We start from the raw sequence: 24929 nt of genomic DNA, 5'->3' as shown, positions 1-24929 counted from the left end.
CCAGTTGCTCGGCCATCATTGACCAGACGTTTTCAGTTGGTGGGAGATCTGGAGAATGTGCTGGCCATGGCAGCAGTCCAACATTTTCTATATCCAGAAAGGCCCGTACAGGACCTGCAACAAGCGGTGTGCATTATCCTGCTGAAATGAAGGGTTTCGCAGGGATCGAATGAAGAGTAGAGCCACGGGTCGTAACACATCTGAAATGTAACGTCCATTGTTCAAAGTGCCGTCAATGCGAACAAGAGGTGACCGAGACGTGTAACCAATGGCACCCCATACCGTCACGACGGGTGATACGCCAGTATGGCGATGACGAATACACGCTTCCAATGTGCGTTCACCGCGATGTCGCCAAACACGGATGCGACCATCATGATGCTGTAAACAGAACCTGGATTCATCCGAAAAAATTACGTTTTGCCATTCGTGCACCCAGGTTCGTCGTTGGGTACACCATCGCACGCGGTCCTGTCTGTGATGCAGCGCTAAGGCTCACCGCAGCCATGGTCTCCGAGCTGATGGTCCATGCTGCTGCAAACGTCGTCCAACTGTTCGTGCAGATTGTTGCTGTCTTGCAAACGTCCCCATCTGTTGACTCAGGGATCGAGACGTGCCTACACGATTCGTTACAGCCATGTGGAGAAGATGCCTGTCATCTCGACTGCTAGTGATACGAAGCCGTTGGGATCCAGCACGGCGTTCCTTATCATCCTCCTAACCCCACCGATTCTATATTGGGCTAACAGTCATTGGATCTCGACCAACGCGAACAGCAATGTCGCGATACGATAAACCGCAATCGCGATAGGTTACAACCCGATCTTTATCAAAGTCGGAAACGTGATGGTACGCATTTCTCCTCCTTAACGAGGCATCACAACAATGTTTGACCAGGCAACGCCGGTCAACTGCTGTTTGTGTATGAGAAATCGGTTGGAAACTTTCCTCATGTCAGCAAGTTGTAGGTGTCGCCACCAGCGCCAACCTTTTGTGAATGCTCTGGAAAGCTAATCATTTGCATGTCACAGCATCTTCTTCCTGTCGGTTAAATTTCGCGTCTGTAGCACGTCATCTTCGTGGTGTAGCAATTTTAATGGCCAGTAGTGTACAACATACACTCTGAAGAAAAATGATGCATCATGAAGGAATAATCCAAATGAGATGGAAGTCCTTAGATGTGATGTACATGTGCAGACAAACGAATAATTACAATTATAGAAAAACTGGGTGATTTATTGAAGAAAAAGAGCTTCATAGACTGAGTAACTCAGTAATGCGTTGGTCCACTTCTGACCCTTATTCTCATTAATACTGATTGGCAGAATTGTTGGATGTCTTCATGAGGGATATCGTGCCAAAACTCTATAGAACTGGAGCGTTAGATCGCCAAAATTCCAAGCTGGTTGGAGGGACCTGCCCACAATGATCCAAATGCTCTCAGTTGTAGAGAGATTTGGTGACCTTCCTGCCCAAGGTACGGTTTGGCAAGCGCAAAGACAAGCAGTAGAAACTCTCGCCGTGTGCGGGAGGACGTTATCTTGCTGAAATGTAAGCCGAGGATTGCTTGCAATCAAAGTGCACCAAAACGGGCTGTAGAATATCGTCGACTTTGCACTGTGGTGAAAGGGTGCCACGGATGATAACCAAAGAAGTCCTGCTACGAAAAAAAATGCCATCCGAGCCCATCACCCCAGGTCGTTGGGACATAAGGCGGGCGACCGTCAGGCTGGTACCCAGCCGCTGTGCGGAGCATCACCAGACACGTTTTCGGCCTGAAATCTCATTGACAGGAGTAGAACTGTCTACAGTGATGAGTTCTAATTCGAACTGAACCCCGATGACCAGCAAAGACGAGAAGCCGCCGACGTCGGTGGGATATCAACCTGATTATCGCATGGCACATGGCCCGACAGCCAGCAGTGATGGTCTGGGGCCACTTTGTCATCAGCGGCAGCCTTACAGCACAGCAGTACGTCGGCGACATTCTACCCTCTGTTTTGTTGCCCTTCTCGGAAAGCCATCTTACGCTTACATTTCAGCAGAGTAATGCCCGTCCGCACTTGGCGAGCTTTTCTCCCATGTGCCTTCCTGCTTGCCAAACCCTACCTTGGCCAGCAAGGTCACCGGATCTCTCCACAACTGAGAACGTTGGAACACTCTGAGCAGGGCTCTCCAACAAGACTGGGATGATGACAGTCTAACGTGCCAGTTGAACAGAATTTGGCACGATAGCCTTCAGGATGACATTCAGCAACTGTGTCAATAACAAGTCGAATAACTGCTTGCATAAGGGCCGTAGGTGGACCAACGCGTTATTGAGTTGAAGCTCTTTTCCTTGAGTAAATCATTCAAATTTTCTGAAATTGTAATCATTTGTTTATCTGTACATGTACATCGCATCTACCGATTTCTGTCCCATTCGGATAATTCGTTCGTGGTACAAAACCAGAACAGCCGATTTATAAAACAAGGCGACTCACTTGTCGTATTTGGTAATGCAACATGTCGTCGGCCTAGTCAGTCCAAGGGCTACAAATCACTGCGTCTTAGGCGGAACTAGAAAAGAGGAGAGGGCCTAGAAATGAAATGGACTCAAAAATATAACATCCTGGCAGGCAGCAAGAAGGTGAAAAAAAAAAAACAGAAACGAACTCTGTACTCACGCTGTCCGCTGTCGTGCAGCTACATGCTATGAACGCCAAACACGGCAGTGGAGAGCCACGCCGGAGGTATGGCGCGGGTGCCAACGGTGTGCAAGGAAGTAAAGTGACTTCGTTATTAGCGAAGACATAGAAAATCTCGACTGCCTGATCCGAGAGCTTACAATACTTCATTTAGAAGGATATTGGAACACAAAGGAGACGTGGTAAGCCATTAACCCAGATAACCGTCGAACATGTAACAATAAGTGACGTTCTTGCAACAATATAATGGTACATAGGGAAAATGAATGAACAGGGGATAAGAAACAGTAAAAACAATTACAGAAGTTAATGGTAACACAGACCATGCTCAGCAGATCGTTACATTATATGTATGGTACAGTATGGCGTCAAGTTACGTGCTCCCTACGTCGGAGGTTCTAGTACTCCCTCGGTCATGTGTCTGAGTGTGTGTGTGTGTGTGTGTGTGTGTGTGTGTGTGTGTTGTCCTTAGAGTAAGTTAGTTTAAGTTAGACTAAATAGTGTGTAAGCTTAGGGACCGATGACCTCAGCAGTTGGTCCCATTAGATCTTATCACAAATTTTTAAGGTTACGTAAAATAAAAAAAATTAAAAAACATGGAAACCATTCCATATTCTTATTGTTTTTTATAATACAGCACGTTCAGCCTGATCATTTTGTTGTGCTATATTGCTGCTTACTTTTTTACACTCATATTTTAGATTCTGATGCTATATATATTTTCTATTTTAAATCACTCAAGCCTGTTATGTATCATACGTATTATTGACGATTTACTTAGCGTAGTGTATGTTACCATTACCTTTTATCGCTCTTTTCACAGTTCCTTACCCCGAAGTCATTCAGTCTGCCTATGCACCATCGCCTTTTTGCCAGAAACATAATATAGTTTTACATAATTGAGAATTGTGTAACTTTACAACGTACCACAGATCGTTTATATTCTATTATCCTACTAAATGAAGCATTTTTAACTCTTGGACCATTTAGTCCAAATTTTTTATGTCTTGGTTAATGACGACGTCAGTTTACTTCGTTGTACAACGATGGCGAAGGCGCCGCACCGTGGCTCTAGACCTTCCACTCACTCGTGGGTGGCTTCATACCAGGCGGCTGCCATCTCATTTTTTTCCAGTTCTGTTTAAAATGCAGCGATTTAGAGCCCTTACACTGACTGGCCCGACCGCGTCTAATACATTACGAAATACGATAAGTGAGTCGCCTTGTTTCATTAGTCTGCTCGTCTGGTTTTTACAGACACGTTGTATTATATTTCTTCCCACCTCGTGTTTGTATGTTACAGTTTATCCACTGGAAGATTGGATTTAAACATCCAGAAACCAGTTGTGGTTCGAATAAGCCACAAGTACAGCTGAAGTGAACCTCATAAAATAAATTAAAGTGAAAAATTGACTAGGCTCCTTTGAACGTATTCTGTTTTCTACTTTTTTGCGGGTTAGTTGTCTCTTGCCGCTTAGTGTAAGACTAAGAGTAAGCCTTCAGCTCTCCCTGCACCTTCTGATTTTTTGATGAGCGATCCATCTCGCAGTCGCCACGCTAAGTACACTTTTAAAGGAAAAAGTGTGCACTCTTTTTACTTATTTCCAGTGACTCCCGTCGCCGATTACTTTGTTTTGGATGAGACCTACCATTGCAAAAATTTTTCATCAATGCTACAACAAGGTTTTTGTAAATACACTGACGAAAATAATTTGCAACACCAAAAATCCATTAATGTAGAATAACGAAATTTCTGAAATACATTTGTCTAGGTAATGTATTTAAGTGATTCAGATTGCGAGATCACAGGCTAACGTAAGCGCAAGATAAGCTATTTCAAATGTGAAATGCTGGCACATTAACAATCGGTGTAACCCCCAAAATGTTAAATGCAAGCATGCAAATGGGCATGCATTTTGTGTTTTACAGATGCCGGATGTCAGTTTCTGGCATGGAGTTCCATGCGTGTTGCACTTGCGCGGTCAATGCAGGGACGGTTAATGCTGTTTGTAGATGACACTGTATTTCTCGTCCGATGATATCCAATGTGTGCTCGAATTGGAAACAATCTGACAATCGAGCAGGCCAGGAAACATGACGACACTCTGTAGAGCATGTTGGTGTACAACAGCGATACGTAGGCGAGCGTTATCCTATTGGAAAATACTCCCTGGAAGGCTGTTCATGAACGGCAACACAACAATCGAATCATCAGACTGACGTACAAACCTGCAATCAGCGGGTAATCGCCAGAGCGCTCCTGCTGTCATAAGAAATCGCACACCAGACCAGTACTCCAAGTGTAAGTCCAGTGTGTCTAGCAAGCCGAAAGGTTGGTTGCAGGTCCTCAACTGCCTCCTTTTAACGAACACACGAGCATCACTGGCACCGAGGCAGAACCAGATTTCATCAGAAAACACAACAGACTTCCACCCTGTCCCGACAGTCATGTACAGTGGCTACATTGTTGCCAAGTCTTTCAGCAATATCGCAGAAGGAACATCCAGCACCTCTTAGCCCTATTACACGACCTCGTTCCAACTCAGTGAGGTGTTGATAATGGCGTGTTTGTTGCCTTAAAGACATTTTTGTCTAACATCACCTCACCACACATAAACTCAAACGTAACTAAGGCTCACGACCGCTACAGCGTGTATTTAAAGTGAACCTGTTTTGCATTCTCATACTGACGCTACTAGTGCCACGCTTATGGGAGTGGCGCCAAATTTTAATAGACATTATCACTGAGATGTAGAAACAGCCTACCAACTTTCGTTGATGTCGCCCAATTTTTTCATGGTGTTGAGATTTTTTTTCCCGTCAGTGTATGATTTGAGATATTACCAGTATACCATTATCCAGTTATACGGACCACACACCGTACAAATTGTTTGAATTAATTATTTTTCTGCACTGTTTCGTAGTTTTCATGCACGCCAGCTGTAGGTGTTTTAGACATTTGGTTGAGCACGTTGTATAGCATGAAAAGCAAACACAAGTGAATCTAGGATAATCTCGCGTTTTATTGCAGATTAGCGAACCCAAATTTGAAGGAATTTATTATAATGACTCATTATCTCCTGAAAGCCACAATATCCTTCTCTCTTACGCTTTTTCCAGCAGTATTCGAAACTTGGCCATATGGGGAAAAAGAAATTTATGACACAACCTGACTGGAGGGAGTTTCGGTTGATGGAACAGATCGTGAGGCGTCAGTGAATCGTAAATTTGGTAATGGCGGAAGCTGTGAAGGATAAAGTTGTAAAATGAGACCAACGCTGGAATACAGTGAGTAGCGTGAAACCAATGTAGGCTGCAATAATTATCCAGACATGAAGAGGCGCAGGATAGATTGGCGGTTTTCAGACTAAAGACCACAACAACAGCAAAAACAACGACAACTGGACTCGTCAGCGCGGAAACAGGGTTGACACTATATGCAGAGCTGACCTAAAAGCATTGACAATGCGATGTGTTTCCCTTAGTCACCACTGTGCTTGTTCATTTCGAGGTATACGCGTGTTTACGATGAAGGCCACGTGGTTGAGTAGTGATAAATGGCAGTCTGTCATCTGACTTTACCACAAGAAAATCTATATGGTAATTCCTCTTTACATCACTCCAGATAGACACTTATAAATACATTCCATTTTTACTTTTTTAAAACCCATTCTGCATTACATAATTAGATAAAAATGATAGGGAGAACGAGTGAAAGTGAACGAGTATCATGAAAGACCGGTCATCAGCAACTGTTTACCAAAGATGAACGAGTTAGTGCTTCTCTAGTAGTGACTAATACCACTGATTGCTCGCAGCCAAACGATATCGGAGTTTGTTTCTTGAAGTTTCCCCGGCAGATCGAATAGTCCATCATTTTTCGGGAGTGCATCGGTGATATGATTAAGTCTTGTACCGATATATCGGCTGTTAACCGATCAGTCTTGCTCAACGTGGGTCGCTTGCAAGATTTTCAGAGTGCTTTACGCTGTGGAGTACTCGCGCATTTAGTGTAGCAGGAATAATACGTGATTAAGTTCGTAGATGATTTAGAATAAACATGGAGCAAAATTTATTACACGGAGTTGGCATCTCAGGGAGCAACATAAGTTCTTATCTGGCTGGCTTTCGAATCGATCTGACATTGGATGACAGATATGGGTATTTCATTCCACGGTGCCTCAACTCTGTGCCAGAGCTCATCAATCTTAGTGGCTGGCAAGTGGTAGCAATCCATGAACATATCAAAAGAAACTATGTGATTCCAGAGACCTTTTCAAGTATGAGAAATCTATGAAGTATAAAAGCGGACTTATGTGACGAAAGAAAATTTGTACTTAATTTGGTTCTAAGTGCCCGCGTAGTCGGTATGACGTCCAACAGATAACTCATGGCGACCAGATAAGATGCGAATGTGACACAGTGCTGGCGTGATACGCCCAACAGGAATTGGCGGCCAGAGGGATTGGGGTACCTAGTGAGGGCGTCCTTATCCGATTGCATCTTCCGCAGAAAGAGAGCGCGCGCCCTATTTTGCACGTTTATCATTCCAATGCCGCCTGCACTTGCGGGTAACTGGCATACTGATATTCAGTCCTCTTCCCACATTCATGTAGTGCGACTTCCGCAGGTTGATAGTGATCCCGGCGACCTCTCCGTATTCCCGAAGCCCCGCGATCGCCGTACATATATCTTCTGCCGACCTCGCCAAGAATACTACATCGTCCGCATAGGTACAACATTTAGAATACACATCGCAGAGGTGAATGCCCTCCAAACGCTGTCGTAGACCATGAAGTGCAGGCTCGAGAGCGACGGCATCCTTGTCGCACTGAGCGCTCAATAGTGAACGGTGACGAGCGGTATCCATTGACCAGGACAGTGTAACGGGCCTCCTGTATGAGACGGAGAATCACATCTGTCGACATTAGGGACAGGCCCATCTTCTCTAGGACAGCCTGCAAGAAACTGTGCTCAACTCGGTGAAATGTGTGGTCTACGCCAACCGCCACGAGGGCTCTTCTCATCGACATGCCGACATGAGCGGCACCACATCTCTATAACAGCTTAACGTTGGGTGTATATTAATGCCCCCTCCCAGACAGGTAAGGCTGGCGTGAATGGCGTCTTTGACAGCAGCGAGGAGGCGAGCACGAAGTATGCGTGCGAACAGCTTGTAATCGGAATTCACTAATTTCAACGGCCTGAAATCTTGTGGTCTGCACCCCTGTTTGGTTTTGGACCGAGGTTACCATGCCCTCCAAAAATTCGGGGGGTGGGAGGGGGGGTGGGACTGAGGGTTCGAGATTCGAAAATCTGGATCCACTAGTTCGCAGCACATCTGCAGCCAAACTTCCCTCATCAGGTCAGAAAAGGTGCTATAAAATTCAAGCGAAAGATCATCAGGTCCAGGGATTTCTTTCTCGGGCCCCGCGACAACGCCATGTGCATTTCCTCCAGCGTGACAGCCTCCAAGAATGTGGCGTCTCCTTGCGCCCTACCCGAACGTGGCAGGCCGTGCAGGACGTCCTCATTGCCATTGCCAGGCCGTTGACCTGCGGTAACAATCTGTCAGGACATGGGAGATGGTGCTGTGGGCATTTGCACGTGCCCATCTTGCCGTGATGAGTCGTCTCTTGCGATTCTCCGTTCTCACAAGGGAACTTCCCCATCGCACCTCCCTCAGATTTAGTTATAAGTTGGCACAGTGGTTAGGCCTTGAAAAACTGAACACAGATCGATCGAGAAAACAGGAAGAAGTTGTGTGGAACTATGAAAAAATAAGCGAAATATACAAACTGGGTCGTCCATGTGTAATATAAGCAATATTAAGAGCAGAATTGGTCGAAGAGCCCCGTGGTCCCGTGGTTAGTGTGAACAGCTGCAGAACGCGAGGTCTTCGGTTCAGATCTTCCCTCGACCGAAAATTTTAACTTTTTATTTTCAGTTTATGTGAAAAACTCTTATGTTTTCATCACTTTTTTTGGAGTGATTATTACATCCACAAGAAAACCTAAATCGGGCAAGGTAGAAGAATCTTTTCACCCATTCGCCAAGTGTACTAGTTAGGTGGGTCGACAACATATTCCTGTCATGTGACGCACATGCTGTCACCAGTGTCGTATACAAAATATCAGACGTGTTTTCCTGTGGAGGAATCGGTTGACCTATCAAATGTTTTCGGTTCCCATTGGAGAGGCACGTCCTTTCGTCAACTAATCACACGGTTTTGCTGTGCGGTCGCAAAACACAGACACTAAACTTATTACAGTGAACAGAGACGTCAATGAACGAACGGACAGATCATAACTTTGCGAAAATAAAGAAAGCAAAATTTTCAGTCGAGTGCAGATTTGAACCAAGGACTTCTCGTTCGGCAGCTGTTCACACTAACCACGGGACCACTGCGCTCCTCGCCTCACATTGCCCTTAATATTGCCTATCTTACGCATGGACGACCCAGTTTGTATATTTTGCTTATTTTTTCGTAGTTTCACACAACTTCTTCCTGTTTTCTCGATTGATCTGTGTTCAGTTTTTCAAGGCCTATCGACTGTGTCAACTTATAACTAAATCTGAAGGGGGTGCGATGGGGATGTTCCCTTGTAAGACGATGTGATAAAGACAAAAGTACTTTCTGCATCTACATCTACATGGATACTCTGCAAATTAAGTGCCTGGCAGAGGGTTCATCGAACCACTTTCACAATTCTCTATTATTCCAATCTCGTACAGCGCGGAAAGAATGAACACCTATATCTTTCCGTACGAGCTCTGAATTCCCTTATTTTATCGTGGTGATCGGTGTCAACAAAATATTTTCGCATTCGGAGGAGAAAGTTGGTCACTGCAATTTCGTGAGAAGATTCCGTCGCAACGAAAAACGCCTTTCTTTTAATGATGTCCAGCCCAAATACTGTATCATTTCTTTGACCCCCCCTCCATATTTCACGATAATACAAAACGTGCTGCCTTTCTTTAAAGTTTTTCGATGTACTCCGTCAGTTCTACATGGTAAGCATCCCACACCGCGCAGCAGTATTCTAAAAGAGGACGGACGCATAGTGGAGGCAGTCTCCTTAGTAGGTCTGTAACATTTTCTAAGTGTCCTGCCAATAAAATGCAGTCTTTGGTTAGCCTTCCCCACAACATTTTCTATGTTTTCCTTCCAATTTAAGTTGTTCGTAACTATAAAACCTAGGTATTTAGTTGAATTTACGTCTTTTAGATTAGACTGATTTAACGAGTTCCTTTTAGCACTCATGTGGACGACCTCACACTTTTCGTTATTTAGGGTCAACTGCCACTTTTCGCACCATTCAGATATCTTTTCTAAATCATTTTGCAGTTTTTTTTTATCTTCTGATGACTTTATTTGTCGATAAACGACAGCGTCACCGGCAAACAACCGAAGACGGCTGCTCAGATTGTCTCCCAAATAGTTTATGTAGATAAGGAACAGAAAGGGCCTACAACACTACCTTGGGGAACGCCAGAAATCACTTCTGTTTTACTCGATGACTTTCCGTCAATTACTACGAACTGTGACCTCTCTGAGAGGAAATCACAAATCCAGTCACGTAACTGCGACTATATTCCATAAGCACACGATTTCACAACGAGCCGCTTGTGTGGTACAGTGTCAAAAGCCTTCCGCAAATCCAGAAATACGGAATCGATCTGAAATTCCTTGTAAATAGCACTCAACACTTCATGTGAATAAAGAGCTAGTTGTGTTCCACAGGAACGATGTTTTCTAAACCCATGTTGACTGTGTGTCAATAGACCGTTTCCTTCGAGGTAATTCATAATGTTCGAACACAATATATGTTCTAAAATCCTACTGCATATCGACGTTAACGATATCGGCCTGTAATTTAATGGATTACTCCTACTACCTTTCTTGAATATTGGTGCCACCTGTACAACTTTCCAGTGTGTGAGTACGGATCTTTCGTCGAGCGAACGGTTGTATATGATTGTTAAGCATGGGGATAATGCATCAGCAAACTCCGAAAGGAACCTAATTGGTATACAGTCTGGACCAGAAGACTTGCATTTATTAAGCGATTTAAGTTGCTTCACTGCTCCGAGGATATTTACTTCTACGTTACTCATGTTAGCAGCTATTCTCGACTCGAATTCTGGAATATTTACTTCGTCATCTTTTGTGAAGCCATTTCGGAAGGCTGTGTTTAGTAACTCTGCTTTCGCAGCACTGTCGTCGAAAGGATGGTTCAAATGGTTCAAATGGCTCTGAGCACTATGGGGCTGAACATCTGTGGTCATCAGTCCCCTAGAACTTAGAACTACTTAAACCTAACTAACCTAAGGACATCACACACATCCAAGCCCGAGGCAGGATTCGAACCTGCGACCGTAGCAGTCCCGCAGTTCCGGACTGAGCGCCTGAACCGCTAGACCACCGCGGCCGGCCGTCGAAAGGATTTCGCTTTTTATCGCGAAGAGAAGGCACTGATTTTTTCTTGCCGCTAACATACTTCACATGCCACCAGAATCTCTTAGGATTTTCTGCCAGGTTTCGAGACAAAGTTTGGTTGCGGAAACTGTTATAAGCATCTAGCATTGAAGTCCGCGCTAAATTTCGAGTTTCTGTAAAAGATCGCCAATCTTGGGGATTTTGTGTCTGTATGAATTTGGCATGTTTGTTTCGTTTTTCTGCAACAGTGTTCTAACCCGTTTTGTGTACCAAGGAGAATCAGGTGCGTCGTTTGTTAATTTGTTTGGTATAAACCTCTCAATTGCTGGCGACACTATTTCTTTGAATTTAAGTGACATCTGGTCTACAATTATATTATTAATTTGGAATGTGTGGAGATTGTCTCTTAGGAAGGCGTCAAGTGAATTTTTATCTGCTTTTTTGAATAGGTACATTTTTCGCTTATTTTTCGAGGATTTGGGGTTACAATATTCAATCTCGCTACGGCGACCCTGGGTTCACTAATCCCTGAATCGGTTTTGATGCTCGTTATCAACTTAGGATTCTTTGTTGCTAAGAGGTCAAGTGCGTTTTCACAACCTTTTACTATTGAGCATGCGTTTAGCACACTTTCGGATGATGTTTTATGCGTACCTCTGGAACTGAACATATATTATCGCCAACATATCTATGGTAAATTAAAGTCACCACCAAATGTTATCGTATAAGTCGGGTATGTGTTTGAAATCAAACTCAAGTTTCAGCAACTGTATCATCTGAATTGGGACGTTGGTAAATGGATCGGATTATTATTTTATTCCGGTTACCAACAATGACCTCTGCCCATACTAACTCACAGGAAGTATCTAATTTCGCGACAAGTTAAACTACGTCTGACAGCAACAAACGCGCCACCGCCAACCGTGTTTAGCCAATCCTTTCGGTTCTTCGGAAAATTTCGGCTGAGCTTATGTCCGGCTTTAGCCAGCTTTCAGTACCTATAACGATTTGAGCATCAGTGCTTTCTATTAGTACTTGAAGCTGTGGTACTTTCCCAACACAGCTACGACAATTTACAACTGTTATACCAATGGTTCCTGTACCTACGTCCTTCCTGTGTTCCAGCCTGCACCCTTTGTGACTGAAGCCCTTCTTGTGCTTTCCCGAGACCCTCTAACCTAAAATCCGCCCAGTCCACGTCACACAGCCCCTGCTACCCGTGCAGTCGCCTCATGCATATAGTGGACACCTCACCTATTCAGCGGAAGCTGAAACCTAACCACCCTCTGGCGCAAGACGAGGAATATGCAGCCTACACGGTCGTAGAACCGTCTGAGCTTCTGATTCAGACCCTCCACTCGGCTCTGTACCAGAGGTCCGCAATCGGTCCTGTCGACTATGTTGCAAATGGTCAGCTCTGCTTTAATCTTGCAAGCAAGACTGGCAGCCTTTACCACTTCTGTTAGCTGCTCGAAACCAGAGAGAATCTCTTCTGAGCCAAAGTGACACACATCATTGTTACCAACGTGAGCAACCACCTACAGTTGTCTGCACCCTGTGCCCTTCATGGCATCCAGAAGGATCCTTTCCACATCTGGAATGACTCCATCCGGTTTGCACACGGAGTGCACATTGGTTTTCTTACCCTTCTTGTCAGCCAAATCCCTAAGGAGCCCCATAACGTGCCTAACGTTGGAGCTCCCAATTACCAATAATCCCACCCTCTGCGATTGCCCGGATCTTGCGGGCTGTGTGGTTTCCTCTGAAACAGGACAGGGGACAGCATCTGGCTCAGCGACAGTGTCAGCCACAGACAGCACCTGGAACCTGTTTGTGAGACAAACCGGTGAGGCCTTACGTGCGGCCGCCTCGGAAGTCTTTCGCCGCCTGCTTCGCCCCGGGGCGACCCCCCACTCTACCACAGGTGAGGGATCAGCCTCAGTGCGAGCTGTAGCTGGGTTGGCCGCCGGTGAGGACCGATCGGCGGACTCGGACTTGCTGAAGTTCCGTTGGATCCCCACAGCCGGCCCACAACAGTGGAGCCCATCCGCCTTAGCCTCGAGCTGTGTAACCGAAGCCATCACAGCCTGAAGCTGAGAGCAAAGTGTCACCAACTCGGCTCGCATCCGCACACAACAATCGCAGTTTCTGTCCATACTAAAGACTGTGGAAAACTAAACTACGCAGATAAACGGACTATCGGCACGTGCTGCAAAACTCTACTCTAGACCCTGACGAAAACGCAGGAACTGTGTCTAATAATACGCAGATATTCAAAAACCTAACTACCAAAGCACTCAGATGAAACTAAATAATTCGCCCCTGATTAGGAACTTGTAATATGTCACAAAATCGGTTTACTTTCAGACGCAAACGAAAACGTGGGAACAGTGGCTATTAGATATTAAATTTACACGCAGAAACTCAAGAAACTAAACCACTAAAGCACACAGATGATATAATAAAATTCTCTCCTGATTAGGAATGCGTAAATGTCACAAAGGCGGTTACTTGCCTGTTGCTGTGCCTGTCTCGATCGGCTACTACTGCCTTCTTCTGGGATGCAATCTTACTGTCGCGCTCTAACCCACATGCCTTCCAATCTGGCGGCCATGATCTTCAGATTCCGTGCCCGTGTCTGGTGAACAGCCCTTTGAGCTCTGGCGAAGGTTGTTGCGATGCCGGTTCCCTCAAGGCCGTGTAGTAAAACTCAGAGGCCGACCGTTGCCAAAGCACCCTGTTTCATCCATACGCCTTGAACGTGTGGCGAATAGCTGATTTGGTGCAGTGCGTCCCCCATCGTAATGTGGAATTATAGGTATGACGTCGTCGCTCATGTTTGTACCAAGTATCAGTGACGGCTAGACAGCAAGCCTCTTCTCAAAGAAGGTTGACGTTAAGAGTCCGAGAACCTCTATTACGACTCGTCTGTTGTCGTGGCAGTGTCATGGCGCAGATGAAGGCCTGATGGTCGGTAAATGCAATTGGCCATAGCTCAGCACCGACAGTCGCTGCCCTAAGACCTCGGGAAACGTAAATCCTGCCCAATCTACTGGCAGAGTGGCTGGTTAAGTGTGTATATCCGCTTTGGTCACTAATGATTTCTGTCTATGTATGGTGCAAAGTGAAGTTCCTGACCATCGCATGAAGGATTGGACATGGGACATGGTGAGGGATCTTATCCCCAGAGTGTAAGACTCTGTTGAAGTCCCTGCCCACCAAGAAGTGCTCTGTAGCGATTTGAAACAATGGAGCGACTTCATTAGAGTAATAGAGCATTCGCTCACGTCGCTTCGCAGTACCAGGAGGGGCATACAGATTCACAAGGTGGACCAAACCGATGGTGATCGCAACGCCTCGCGCTAATGCCACCGCATAGTAGTATGGCCCCGTACCACCACCACCGTCTATAGTTGGGTTGAGGTAAGACGTGTATCCATAAACATCAGGTGCAGATCAGGCCATGCCTCTTGAAGAAACACAATATCAATGTCCACCGCCCGAATGATGTCCTTCAACAGCCGGGTTTTCGTCATGGAATTAATGGCGTTGACAATCACTGTACCTATCCGATACCCCTGGGTCATTGGATAGTATGATGCCGTATCCTGCAGTCGTTTACGACAGTAAGCGCCACGTTGCCCGTCTTTCCGTCCCTGTCACCCATAACGTCTGTATTACTGACCAGCTGAGGCAAGATGACCATCAGACGATCCGCCAGCTGCGAGCATCTTGTCGTCGCACTAGTATGACACCATTTTTTCCACCTCCATCGCGGACGACCAATCACCAAGATAGAGGTGTGGTATGTTAGGCGACAGATGTCATTGATCTGGTGTCTTAGCTGTGTAATCGCCAGGAGGCTTGTCAGGGGGTTGAGCTTCGTCAAAGTACCTTTATCCTTGGGTGGACGTCGCCAGCAGTGAACCAGGAACTGTTGAAGTAGGGTCCACAGCATGTGCAGTAGGGGTATTGTCCTCATCTTCCTGCAATGTGTCAGCATCTTGCGAAGCATTTCCTGTGGATAGCCTCCTCTTCTTTCGTCGTTTGGGTGACTTTTGCTTCTGGAAATGAATGTCTGCGCCCTGTGGATCACGATGAACAGTAGTCACTTCCCACAGCTCGAGCTTCAATCGATATTTAGGTGCTCTCCTTCCTCACACAGTTGCAGTGCAGACATGGCTGCTACTGCCGAGTGCATCGACGGTTCCGATGCGGCCATGGCGTCGTTGGCACCGAAACCACACCTGCAGGGCTCAGTAACTGGAAGGCAACAACAGTAATAGGAGAAAGCCAATGCAGCCTCACTCTACACTGGCGGCGATAGATATTGTAACGTCACATTGATGTGATGGTGAGAAGTTCAAGGTTGGCGGGAAAATAGGTCAAATGGGCTACCTCCACTAACCTAACCTCCTCCCCTCCCCCAGAAAATGGCGGAAAGTTCAAATTTTGGAAGAAAAAACGTCACTTGGGCTACCTCCACTAACCTAAGTCATCCGACCGCCACCTCTTCCTTGGAATTGGTGGGGAAAGAACTCAGCCTTCGCTAGGCTGCTGGATACGACGGATGTAAGTCTTTATTTTGCAGGCGATCTTTATTTAAACAATTTGAGGCAGTAGTTCCATGCAATGTGTCCACCATGAAGACCGGAGTCCAACTGACCTAGTACACAGTACTGCCACCAAAGGCCGCTGTCGTCCCTCCTGTGACGTAATCCAAGATGGCGGTCTGGGGGGAAAATGGTGGGAGCCAATAGGAGCCTTTAATCAGAGTCATGTGTTAGACTTCAGCCAGTAGGAAGGCAGTATCTGGTAACGTCATTGGAGGAGATATAGAGCAGGCTCAGCAGTTCTGGGACCTCAGTCTTTCTCAGTCAGCCAGCAGCAGCAGCAGCAGGAGCTTGATGCATCAGCAGCAGTCACAATCCAACACAGTCCTGCAGAACAGGAAGAAATGGAAAAGTAATTACCCCTATCTCATCTGTCAGTGGTTAGCATTATTATTATTATTATTATTATTATTATTATTATTATTATTATTACTGGTTGCTTTCGAATCTTGGTCCATATGTAATGCTTCCTTGTCTTTGTTCAGCATGAGCCCTCGACGCGTCCAAGCCTGAAGGGTCAAGTGCAAAAATGGTGATCTCCGCTGCCTCCGAACCTGCAGCAACCTCAGCTGCCATCTTGTCGAGACCTGCACTGACCTCTGGACCTGCGGCAGCAACAACCTGCAGCCTGCCTGAACCTGACCATGTGGGATCCTGTAGTGCACATAGCCCACTAGCTGGTATAGGACAAGAAGCTGTCGTTGTCTGTCCCATTCATTGATTTGTGTGATGAGGACACACGATCTGCTCCCAACACATCGAATGCTGCTGGTGGTCCTGAACAATGGCAAGATGGAGGACAGTACTGGTCACCAAAGTATGATCCATCCCAGCAGAACATCCCTGTGCTAGTGCAGGCACAGAGTGCAGAAGCTGTGAATAAGAAGGCATCGAGTGTACCCATGCCTTTCAGCTCTACACACAATTTATCTCCCAGTGGAATGAAATGTGTAAACGTAGGTACAGACACACATCATGTCTGGGCTTGCATGATAGAATAGAAATTGAAAATGAATGTAAGGGTGTTAAAGTGCCAATTTCTGAGTTCGACTGCGACGAAATATGTCGTGCAGAGCGCTATATCAATTAGCAGATGACTACAGAGTATTATCCAACTCGTTCTCCCCCAGACATTCGTCTTACTGCTGTGACACTATCTGTTACAACAGTATGTGATGACAGTGCACTATGTGTAAAATCGGGTGACAAATGTGTTTTTCTGAGGCACGCCTCAGTTATGAACTTATACGATCTCGATACTGCGCTACGTCTTGCATTAGAGAGATTGACCGTTGGTTGCCGAGCATAGACACTGCATACAATGATGTTCTAAACTTTCTACGTGTGCATAGTGTACATGTCGATGATTTGAAGCAGTACCTTTGTTTGCACATGAACGATGAACCAAAAGAGAAACAGATTAATTGTGTGAATGATAAACCCGAGTGCTGTGAGATATAAATTGGCTTGACGGAGATACGCGCGTAATTTATTGTATATCAAAAAGTTTTGTTTGGGAAATACTGTACAGGTGCGAAGAAAAAGATAAAGAAACAGTCTGATGATTTTTTTGAAATAGTGCACCTTATGTATGATATTTAAATAAAGAATATATTAATATATAATCTCAAACCGTGTTTGTGTTTTATTTCATACCTCTCTCATTGTTGTCAAAGTATTACACTTATTAATACCATTATTTGTCACTGCTACGGCTATAATGATGCAGCAAGCAATTACCCCAAACATCGCCTCACCAGTTATTGACACAATGAATGATTAAGTTACTCTTCATGAGTAAAATGTATATAGCTGATTTCTCTGTGTAGTCAACATAGCTCAGTCGGTTAAGTAACGCAGCTATAGTGGCTACACGTATTATTACCGTCCCTTCAAGTGTACCTTTCTGTATATGCCAACTACTTGTCAGTACCTGGCGTGGTTTGTATCATGGCAGGGTGGCTGAAACATCCTCATCGCAAGGACTTTGTTGTCGGTGCCTGGTCCTGTGAAGATGCAAAAGAAGACCTGAAGAAGAAGAAGAACGGAATCCTCCTTTCTGATAATATACGAGCAATTATTGTAGGTCCATCCAATTATAGCTAGACTAAAGTCCTCATGACGCTGCTAACACATGTAGAGGGAGTCCGATTTGAACATGTTTGCGTATTCTCAAAAACACTGTTTCAGCCCAAGTACCAACTATTACAGGAGATATTGTTCGGTGTATTAGTTATTATCCGATATTGTTCAAATTTGGTACACAGCCTTTTGTTATTAATGGAATGATGCTCTCAAAATTCCAGATTTTTGTTTATTATGTTGCTGGAGATAAAGAAAATTACCTAAAAGTACTAAAACCAATGCTTCTTTTAAGACAAAACCACGTTAGGAACAAGTACAGATTGACTTGCATTATCATTTGAAGTCATTACAAAGCTACCAGTGCATAAAAATCAATTAATTAGAATTTTCCTTTTTAACACTTTCGTCACTGTGGATTACGTAATACAAAAATCGGTCAAAATTATTATTTGATTATATTTTGTTGTGCGAGTGCGTGAGAATGATTGAGAGAGCGTATGTGGGATGTACGTTAAAACTTAATATGTCACTTTATGTAAAAACTTGTACAAATAAACCGTGGGAAAGTTATGGTGCAACCATGATTCAGATGATGTATGTCGGTGTGATCTCGCTTTTCTGTAAAAGCAGCCAGAATGAAAGTTAGAGGCGGCATATGTTTATTTATCAATTTGAAGAATAATTCGTATTTCGCTTATTTTGATTAAACAATATACCAGAAATTGAAGATTTAATGACGTTAATTACTATCAGATTATTGATTGGATAAGGCAAGTTTTAGCGTGAGAATGATCTGGAAGGAACATTCTGATTGGTCGTTTGCATCAACAGCCAATCAGAAGTAAGCCGTTCTCATACGAATGTAGTGGAGTGGGCAGTGTGTAGAATAGTTCGAGAGAATCACTTGCTAACTGGCCTACGGACAACACCATGTTAGATAGCTCCATAAAAATACTCTCGAAAATGAAGAAATAGTGAGGTAATTGCAGGTCGATTATCTCGTGACTGAAGCGACTAGAGTTACGAACATTTTAATGAAAGTTTGGTGTTCCTAAATGAAATAGTTTGAGAGTTATGAGCGTGTGAAGTTTCTGGTCATAGTAACAATTCCACGTGTCATGTTTCATTCTCTGTACGGAATACTTTGAAGTGCACTTCTTTCGAAGAAGACCACTGAAGCGACCGAATGTTTAACTCGCGAATAGTCGTGGCTCTGTGACTGTTAGAACGCGAAAATTAGTCGGGTCTGACTTGCTAATATTCTGGCTGCTTTTCGAGTGAAACTATGTTGTACAGACAGTGAACTTCGAATGATAGAGCATTACCATATTAAATACGGACTTGATAGACATTTCATGTGTTCCCATATGAATAAAAAGCAGATTCAGTCTAATTTGAAATGCTTTCTGCAAGTAGACTGCATCCTCCGAATGCTCGATTTTTTTTAAAATGAACTTTCAGGAACTGATTTTCAACTCGAGTTACGCGGCCTCTGTGTGGTGGGTATTAGGTGGCGGTTTCATCAACACTGCTTTACACTGCCTAGCGCGTATCTGCTACTACAGAGTGGAGGGACGTCAGAAAGAAGCATATCGAGTTAGGTGGACTTTCGATAAGTGGAAGAGAGAACGCAGATGACTGACACCACCTACTGCAACCTGCGTGGATGAGTCGCTATGTGAACATTTCGCGGCAATGAGTCAGCTACGCTGGGCAGGTAAACAAATGCGCGTGGCTGACATGTCTTGCGTGTCCTGTTAGGATCGCTAGAAACAATGTGCCCTGTGCTATCCTGGGAAGCATTGCAACAGATTTCTACAGCGCGTTCAGAGAGAGAGTTAACTGTTATTTACATAGACATGTGATGTCAGTATAACATTGAGAACCTCTTAGCTGCGTCTGCGAGGGTGAGCCTCTATGCAAACATCTCTCTCAGCTCCGGACCGGCAGGTAAGCCTCAGCCATGGTGGTGAGGTGAACACGTGCGCACGGCGCAGAGGGTGACTTGGCTCTTATTTACATGGACATGTGACGTCGGTATAACTCTCAAAGAATTCTAACTGTATACCCGAAAATAGACGCGACTTTCACCTGCTGGCTGTAGGCCCTATTGGGCTGAGAGCAACTGCTCTCGCCACTCTGTTCATCTCTCCGGCAGTGGTTAGCATCTAGTGTCAGCGCGTGCGCGCGAGTTGGACCTCTGATACGTCACGGTTGACGATAGTTCGAAAGCGATTTTATGTGCAGTGAGTCTTTGTGCACTACATTATTTTCGGCTGTTTAAGTGTTGTGACCGTATTTGCAGACCATTATATACGCATTATTTTGACAATTTTACCCATAGTGACGGTGTCTGTTGCATTATTTTGCGAACAGGTCTGTAGGCTGTGCTATACATTATTTCGGAAATTTACGAGTAGTTGCAGGTCTGTATGCTGTGTACTGCATTATTTGGACAGTTTAGACTTGTTTTCGTGTCTAAATCAGTGTACTACATTATTTCCGCAATTTTCAAGTAGTTTGCACGTCTGCAGACTATTTACTGTGACCCCAAGCACATCAGGGCAAGTGGTTTGTATCACTGTAATAAATATACTATGTCAAATCCGTCGCTAAATGCCACGCGGAGTAGCTGCGCCGTCTCAGGCACCGTGCCGCACTTCGCTTGGCTCCCATGATCGGAGGTTTGAGTCCTCCCTTGGGTACGGGTGTGTGTGTTGTCCTTAGCGTAAATTAGTTTAAGTTAGATTAAGTAGTGCATAAGCTTAGCAACCGATGACCTCAGCATTGTGGTCCCATAAGACCTTACCACAAATTTCCAATTTTCTGTAGCTAAATAAATTGTCCCAAAATAAATAAAGTCCAGCAGCCCAGAACAGGCTAAGTTCTTTTACCGCCATTTCCCCCCCAGACCGCTATCTTGGATTACGTCATGGGAGGGACGACAGTGCCCTCTGGTGGAAGTACTGTCTACTAGGTAAGTTGGTCTCCATACCTCATGGTGAACACACTGGATGGGGCTACTGCCTCAAATTGTTTAAATGAAAACTGCCTGCAAAATAAAGACTTACGTCCATCTTATCGAGCAGCCTACCAGAGGCTGAGTCCTTTTCCCACCAATTCCAAGGAAGAGGTGGCGGTCTGATGACTTATGTTAGTGGATGTAGCCCAAGTGCCCTTTTCTCCCCGTCAAAATTTGAACTTCCCGCCATTTTCTTGGGAGTGGGGTGGAGGGGAGGGAGTTAGGTTAGTGGAGGTAGCCCATTTGACCTATTTTCCAGCCAAAATTTGAACTTCCCACCATGACGCCACTGCGAGGTTCCCATATCTATCGCCGTATCTTGGATCCGCCAACTTGAATAAATTTGGCAATAGTGGGGAGTGGTGTCGCATCGGCTTTGTCCTACTCCTAACAACGTCTGTGTCCGTCACGTTCCTCGTTGCCTCAACATACGTAATAGGCAGCGTCGTCGGTCAAGATGTAGGCATTGTGTCCGCACGTGGTATTTGGACGAGGTGTATCTGCAGGCATTCAGAGCGACATACACTTCCTGCCAGCACCCCGAACGAGTCCGCAGTTGACCGTCGTCGCAAGACGACGAAAGATGTCTACCAGGGAGTTCCTGCAGATTGACGTGCATTACTCCATGCAGGAAACGCTCTACTTCGTATGTTTTAGGTCGCGCGCCTGGGCATGGAACGTTAACTTTATCATGGCCCTTCTGTACGAAAGCGCTATCGTCGTTCGAGGTGATCTGTTTACACTGCAGTACCACTACCCGAGCGAGTAAATAACGGCCCGCTCGCGGACCGCCGGGCAGAGCCCCGCACACGTCCGCTTCGCAACACGCCCGAGAGCAGACTAATTACAAGGCAAACGCGCTAACCACTTCACCACCCTGGCACAAAATCTTTGCACAACTGCACACTCCAAATACCAATCCACGCAAGTGGGCCGAGGTGACTCAGGAAGTAGGCGTGCTAGATTAGTCCATGTAGTTGTGCAAAGCCACTGTGCCAGGGTCGAGTAACGGTTAGCGCATCAGCCTAGTAAGCAGGACAGCTAGGTCGAATTTCAGCGTTGGTACAAATTTTCATTCGTCGCTTCATTTTGTGTATATACACCCTCAACATACGTTTTCACTTTGTTAGAGATCTGAAGAATGTATTGGTGAGGACAATATTAGAATACCCTCCGTATCGAGGTAGGTCAAGTGACCACGGACACATGGTGTCTTGCGTTGTCTTGTTGAAAGATAATGTTGCATCTATATACACTATGTGATTAAAAGTATCCGGACACATGTAATACGGAATTTACCATTAGATGCCACGGGAGGCGGACTCCCCAATATAAACAGAGCACTCCGTCTCCAGGCCACGAGTGGGCTATCGGGACCATCCGACCGCCGTGTCATCCTCAGGGGGATGTGGGGTCAGAACACCGCTCTCCCAGTCGTTATGATAGTATTCTTGACCGAAGCCGCTACTATTCGGTCCAGTAGCTCCTCAATTGGCATCACGAGGGTGAGTGCACCGCGAAAAATGGCAACAGTGCATGACGGCCTGGATGGTCACCCATCCAAGTGCCGACCACGTCCGAAAGCGCTCAACTTCGGTGATCTCACGGGAACCGGTGTATCCACTGAGGCAAGGCCGTTGCCCTAATATAAACAGAGGCAGAGGATATTGTGTTGTCATTAGGGAAGCAGTAACATCAGTCGGAAAAGCACGCTGACATTGAGTAACAAATCCATCAGGGACATTTCTACTATTTTAATGCTGCCACGCCGACTTTTGGTGATGCGATAGTTAAGTGAACACTCGAAAGAACAAACACAGCTTATCCAAGACCACACAAACCTCGTATGCTGACGAACAGGGACTCTCGAGCATTGTGGACGGTGGTCGTAAGAAATTGTGTGAAATTAGCTTAAGAGCTACCATCAGCACCATGACTGTGGGCAAAGAGTTAAATATAATGAGGTTCAATGGTCGAGAAGCTCCGTATAATAAAACAATTTTTTGTAGTCCGTACTAACTGACGCTTGAAGTGGTATAAAGAGTGACTCCACTGGGCAGTGAATGGTTGGAAACAAGTCATCTGGAGTGACGAATGTGAAACCAATGGAAATGTTTGGGATTGGCGAGTGCCTGGTGAACGTTATCTACAATCATGTGTAGTGCCAGCAGTGAAGTATAGAGGAGGTGCTGTTACGATATGGGGGTACATTTCATGACCATGCTGTGGACTTTTAATTGCGCTTAAGAAAATGCTAAATCTGGAAGGATATGAACACATTTCACAGTTTTGTGTACAGTATTCCATAGAGAAACAGTTCATAAACGATGTTTGCATCAGCATGACAACACACTGTGTCTTAAAGTAGCATCTGTGAGGCAATGGTTTGTGAAAAATAACGGTCCTTAAATGGCTGGTCTGCCTCTATTTGCAATGAGAACCCATGGAGACACCTTCGGGATGAGTTGTAATGTATATTTTGTTCTACACCCAGTATCCGCCACCACTGCCTTTCGGCTCTTTAGCAACAATAGGCTCACATTTCTCCACAGACACTCAGACACTTCACTGAAAGTCTGCCCAGCAGAATTCAAGCAATCATAAAGGCGAAGGGTGGACTCACCCCATTTAATGTCCACTAATAAATATCCAGATACTTTTGATTACATATTTTGTCTACTCTGCAAGCCATATATAGTGCTTGGCAGAGGTCTCAAAAGATAGGGGAAAGCCAACGGCCTTAACACGTCAAAAGTGGAACGGCCGCAGTTACCGGCTATACAAAACAAAAGTGATCGTGTTGTGTATCCAGTGGCATTACATTCCATACGACAGTCGTTGGGCCAGTATATTCATGACAAATGCAGTCTGGAAACTTTTGTTCTCTTCATAGCCTCCATATACGTAAACGCCCATTGTGGTGCTCTACGTAGGTGTGGGGCTCGTACGAAAAGTCGACGTGCGTCCACTTCTGTGTCCAGTATTGTCGTTGGAAGCACCACTGTCACCGCGACTGTTTTTGCTGCCGTGACAAGGGAAGCTGCAACAATGGTCGTCGTGCTGACAGTCCGTGGTGCTCCACACATCTCCGCGGTTTCTGTGTGGATACTTTACTCAAGGTACATGACATTGCTTTACGATATAGTCGAGCGAACAGTATATAGGGTGTTACAGAAGGATACCCACAAACTTGGACGGGCAGTAAAGGGTTTCACTAGGAACAAACTGAGGATAGTAACTCGTGTCCGAAAACGTCAACCAACGACGCTACACAGCGTAAAAGCTATAGACGACAGCGCATGCAGACCACTCCTTCGGCAGCAAACGTGAGTTTGCAAGCTGACGGACCGTAGATGGACCGTCTCGCATTGTTGTTTGTTATTAAGTAATCGTGACTGAATGCCACGATCGTTATTGGAGATGATGGAGTTAGCTTCTGCACAGCGTAGCCTTGTATCCTATGAATGCGATACTGTGTTGCAATAGTGGATGACGGTTCTGACACAGGCTTCCATCGGCAGTTTATTTTTCTCCTGAATACCGAAAGATGGTGATTTTAGACAGCTCCAGGAGAGAAACAAACTGCAGTTGGAAACCTGTGACTGAAACCGTCATCCAACTAAGCAACAGAGCATCGCGTTTGTAGGAGACAAGGCTTGTCTACGCAGCATCTAGTTCCATCTTCTCCACTAGCGATTGTGGCAGTCACAGCCACTGAACAACAAACGATAGTGCGAGACGTTCCGGCTACAGTCCATCAGCTTTGCTGCCAAAAGGGGTGACCTTGTGGCAGGCGCCACGCCTCTTATTTCGACGCTCTGCAGTGTCGTTGGATGATGTCTCCGGACACGGCTTCCTATCCTCAATTTATTCCTCACGACACCCTCTACAGCCCCCAGAAGTTTGTCGGTATCGTTTTGTAAAATCTTGCACATCTCTTAACAGGCGCAACTCATGTGCGGCAGTTGAGATTCTGCAGAGCCACGACAGTAATGGGATATCGAACACGCGAGCAGAAACTTCGCGGTATATAAGCTACAGTCTGGGTAGGCCACGACCAGCAGCTGTTGAATTCCGGAAAT

Source organism: Schistocerca serialis, chromosome 3 (assembly GCF_023864345.2).
Source record: "Schistocerca serialis cubense isolate TAMUIC-IGC-003099 chromosome 3, iqSchSeri2.2, whole genome shotgun sequence".
Classification (NCBI taxonomy): Eukaryota; Metazoa; Arthropoda; class Insecta; order Orthoptera; family Acrididae; genus Schistocerca; species Schistocerca serialis.
This window is presented reverse-complemented; position numbering follows the sequence as displayed.